This window comes from Chenopodium quinoa, unplaced genomic scaffold, assembly GCF_001683475.1.
Source record: "Chenopodium quinoa cultivar QQ74 unplaced genomic scaffold, ASM168347v1, whole genome shotgun sequence".
Lineage (NCBI taxonomy): Eukaryota > Viridiplantae > Streptophyta > Magnoliopsida > Caryophyllales > Amaranthaceae > Chenopodium > Chenopodium quinoa.
The window spans coordinates 3,513,814-3,518,580 of record NW_018744469.1 but is presented as its reverse complement, the minus strand read 5'-3'; the positions used below and the strand labels follow the sequence as shown (position 1 = coordinate 3,518,580).

The 4,767-nt window shown below is 34.8% G+C and overlaps 1 long non-coding RNA gene across 3 annotated transcripts; it reads right to left on the bottom strand.

Annotated features, from left to right (window-relative positions):
• Positions 1–463: 463 nt before the first annotated feature.
• LOC110697576 lies at positions 464–4,537 on the bottom strand. Of its 3 annotated transcripts, none has more exons than XR_002506519.1 (3): positions 3,576–4,537; positions 1,499–3,202; positions 464–1,410 (listed from the first exon to the last, which is right to left on the bottom strand). It is a non-coding gene; the product is annotated as an uncharacterized LOC110697576 (long non-coding RNA). The 3 variants fall into 3 exon arrangements; XR_002506520.1 differs by having other exon boundaries at positions 3,046–3,202; positions 3,576–4,512; XR_002506518.1 differs by having other exon boundaries at positions 464–3,202; positions 3,576–4,518.
• Between the last annotated feature and the right edge of the window lie 230 nt (positions 4,538–4,767).

Here is a 4,767-nt window from a genome sequence, read left to right as displayed (position 1 = left end):
TTCGGGGTTTTCTGATGTCCTCTCCCTTAATGAGGATTAAGGGAGGTATTTATAACCTCGGGAAACGTGCCAATCTAGGTTTAGGTTAACCTTGGGCTGATTGGGCTTCCCTCGGAAGTTGGGCCTAGGTGACCGGCTTCTCCATTAGGCATGGAGTATGCCACGTGTCATGACATAATAAGTCCAGGGTGGACGAATAAGCGTGTGCCACGTGGCTAGCCCTGAGAGGTCCAACTGGGGGACACTTGGTAGGACCTGATTGGCCCACGTGGCGCATTCCGATTGGTGGGAGCAAAATCCCCTAATCACCCATGATAGAGGTTTTGGCCACCGGTTCAAGGGCCAAAATGGTGCCCTTAATGTCAATAAAGGGCACAAGTTCTTCCCTTGAACTGGTGCCCTTTATGCCCAGAAAAGGAAAAAAAAAAAGTAATATTGATAGACAAACCATTATATATACATATATAAAACATAGATAATTTTATTAATAAATGCTTGTAATATTACAATTACAACAAATAAAGAAAAAATTACAATGTGCAAAACAATAGCAGCTCAAATCAGAACATCAGCAGCTCAGAAACAGAACAGCAGCAACTCGGAAGCTGAACATCAGCAGCACATAAGCCGACCAACAACAACAGGCAACACCAGCAGCAGTAGCATCAAACAAGCATCAAAACCTAAGGACATATACTTGCTATGAAGAAGTGGGCAAGAATTTACTTCTCTCTGCATTAATTCAGCTAAAAGGAAACAGCTTAATACTACAGCTTATAAGTTGGAAGAATAGACAATATTACAGCTAATAACAACCCTTTCCTCTGATCATTCTAAAGTTTGGATCTGAATAACGCGAAGAAAAAAAAAACTCTTCTTAAAAATAAACTTGTGGTACTGTTTGTGCCTTCAATAGAAACAGACTGAGATGATACTTGCTACACATGTTCACTAGAAGTGTAGACTTCATGAGTGGTTCTTAAGGTATATGTTTTCATATGCAAGCTACTTAATGACTTATAAAACAAGTAAAAAGATATGCCAATGATAACTGACATGTGTGATGTGCTAACAACTGTCATCAAATTGAATGTTGAATAGCATACTTAGACATACAACTAGGTCATTGTCATGGGCGAGCATAACTTCACTTATAAATACACACCGGAAACAAGGGAGAGTATTAGAACCAAGTCCTAGTCTGAAGTTCATTATGAGATGTTAAATTTACAATTTACCAGGCTTATAGTCAATAATCACAGAGAGAAGAATGCAGTGTACCTTGAAACTGCTACAAACTATATATTGAGTTGTCAATCCCTTGAGCATGATAGATGATGCAGCAAATCTAAGAATTGTTCTGGACTTGATCGAACATTGATCAATATTCAGAGTTCAGACTATAAAGTCCTACATAGTAAGACCAAGAGAATTGATTTGAGTATTTCATGGAATTACTAAAACCAAATCAGAACATATAAAAAAAGAAAATTTTCACCTTTGCAGTTATACAATATGGTGGACAAGGTAAATTCCATAAGCATCACTCAAACGGTTTGTTGATATGTTTAGAACCTCTAATCGACTAAAAAGCACAGGGCACTCACATCACAAAATCTAAGAATAAAAAAGGGAATGATATATAGAAAAATCAAATGTAAACTAAAAAGAAAAGACACTAGTACGTAATTAACCTTAAGTAACACCCAATTGAAGGTTACTGTGAATTTTGTAGGATGTTTTGAAACTCATTTAAATTTCTTCTTTAAAATTTTTAATGTCCACGATCAATTTTTTTTAATCTAATTCTGAAACAACACAATTGAGATTACCAAGTACTCCCATGGACATTATTGATTCATTTAAAAGTGCTAAAATTTTGTTGTCTTCTATTCTAAAGTTATTTTATTTATCAGTCACTTATTTGTTGTTCCTATTCATTGTTGTAAGATTCAGGCTCTCTATAGTTCTTATAATTTAAGTCCTTCATAGAAATAATTCATTTTGGGATCTATTGTATCTTGCTTATTGGATTCTAAAAATGGCTTGGAAAGGCAAAAACAAGCAATTCAGTTCCAAGGAAATTGCTGAAAATTCTGAAATTCAGGTGTGATAAAGATCCTTACATATAATGTGTGGTTCGTAGAAAACTTAGAGGTGCATAAGAGGATGCAAGCTATCGCTGAGCTTATTCAGCTACACTCTCCTAATGTTATCTATTTTCAAGTTTCTTTTTGTGGTTTTACAAATTTCATGAGATAAATGCTATTTATTTCTATGATATCTAGCATATGTAACTTGTTTGTCTTTGGATTTTTAGTAGGTCACTCCCAATATCTATGACATTTTTCAAAAGTCTATCTAGTGGAAGATATATCAGTGTTCTGTCACCTCTCAAAGAGCATCCTATGAGATGTACTAATGCATTCAGATGATTAATCTTAATTCCCCTTAAAGACCTCTTCACTAGGAAACATTTTCACTTGAAAACAGTTTCACTTGACTTAGCTTAATCTAATTATATTCTAAAAAAGAAATTGCACTTAGATCAGAGAATTCTACACGAATTGCATCAAAACAGTCTAACATTATAGTTGTCATGGTCTACTTCACTACTTGTATCCAACCAAAAACAACTTCAGTAAAAAAAAAAAAAAAAAAAAAAAAAAAAAAAAAATCCAAAATTGAATTTGAACCCAACAATCTGTCCAACCATATTTATCTAATAATTTTAATTAAAACATTGACCAACTGTCTCCCAAAATTCTCACTAATTCAAAATCAAGATCACCCACATTGGGGGGGGGGTGTTGAATGACTTTCAAAATTTATTGATCAGAATAAACAACAAATCATACTTCATATAATTAGAAAGAATAAATCAATATAATATGATTGAAATTCAGGTTTCGATAAAATAAATCTTTAAATATCAGAGATAAAGGTACTGAAATAAATCAGAGGAGTTGGAGGTGAGCTATTGAAGAACTCCCTGGTTGATTAAAAAGAACTGATAATGAGACTAAAAGGCTGGTTCATTTCTACCTCAAATGCTGACAACTCTGCTCCACCCATGGTTATGTACGCCATTGACGAACCTTTTTTAAAAACCTATAACAATTCCCTTAAGATGTTGGTTGATTTCTGCTCGAAATGCGAGATCTCTACCTCGATCACCAGGCCCATTGCTATGGCCGTCACACTGACGAAACAATAAAAACCCAAGAAGTTTCGCCTTAGATAAAAAATAAACATATAAGAGAAATAAATTACCACAATTTGGAATTAATTAACTCAATCAAATGCCTATTTAAAACAACTATTTTCATCAAAACCATCATATACCCAAGAATAAAACAATTCACAAAATTGTAATAGAAAGAAGAAAATTCGAAGAAAAAGGGTGAAATTCAAGTAATAGCGGAAATCAGAATGAATAACAAAACACTAATCAATAATCAAAATTACTTAATCTTTAAAAACCCTAAAATTTTACCCCTTGCATTGAATAAGCACCCAAAAACCCTAGATTGAAAATATTGACAATGCGAAATCAAATATCAAAGAAAACTCACAGCTTTCTATTGTTAAAAGTGGCGTGTTTTCAGCAGTTGACACCGCTCTTTTGATGGTCCATCTCGCCGGTGCTATTTACTGTGACGCGAGTCCTCCAGCTGCTCCGTCCTCTTCCTTCGCTGCTTGTTTTGCCTCACCTTAGAGGAGAGAGAAGAAGACATTAAGTAAAAAGGGAAAACTGAAACCAAAACAGAGAAAAAAGAAAAAGAAAGGACAAAAATGTCATTTGTTACTAGGGGTGATATAGAAATAGGTTAGTGACTTAGTGTTACCATATTTTTCCAAAAAAAAAAAAAGAAGTTTAGTGTTACCATAAAATGTTACCTATTTCAAAAGTGTTACTTATGATAAAAGTGTTACATTGAGTGTTACATTCTAAAAAAATGTTACCAAAGTGTTACTTATAAATCTAATAATTTTGCATATCAAAAAGTGTTACTAAAACGTGTTACATAAACTCAATTATGTACTAGTGAATTGCTTAAAAAAAATTAAAAAAAAATAATCATTTTTATTAATAAACTTATATAAAGTTTAATAAAAATCCATAATAGTACTCAACGAAACACAAGAGATAACTAATGTCTGCCACAATTGAAGCCTTCTCTTGTACCTTGCCTCCCATCCGTGTACACTTTCCTAATGAGCGTTAAACCACAATGGTGAAATTCGAGGAAGTGGGTGGTCACGATCCATATGCAAACGAATGAAATGCGATCCACCAACAGTTCCAATCACGAACTCTGCATTATGCTTGTCTAAGCGTCCACGATTGTTCAACGACAAAACAGTGGTAGATGGATAGTAGCTAGATGGTCTATTTCCTACTCCATAACAAATCACTACCACCTTCCATATTATGGCAATAGCAAAAAAATCCTGTTGTGCTACCATCCAATGCTTCTGTCCACACGCATCACCATCCCATCTGATCCAGTCTACCTCCCTTTAAAGTCCTAAACCAACGTGTTGACCCCATATGTCGTAGTAAATCATGTTGTACAACCAAAGTTGAGAACCAACCTCATTTGCGATATGATGTCGAACCAATCACCACTCCTCCTGATCTTCGTAACAAAAATCTGCTACGCAACGAAATCCCCAGTTCTCATCTCCAATTACGTCCTTAACACCTACGACGTAAGGCCAAATGATGTTGGGAATCGCGCAGCGGTATCTGCATTGTCGTAT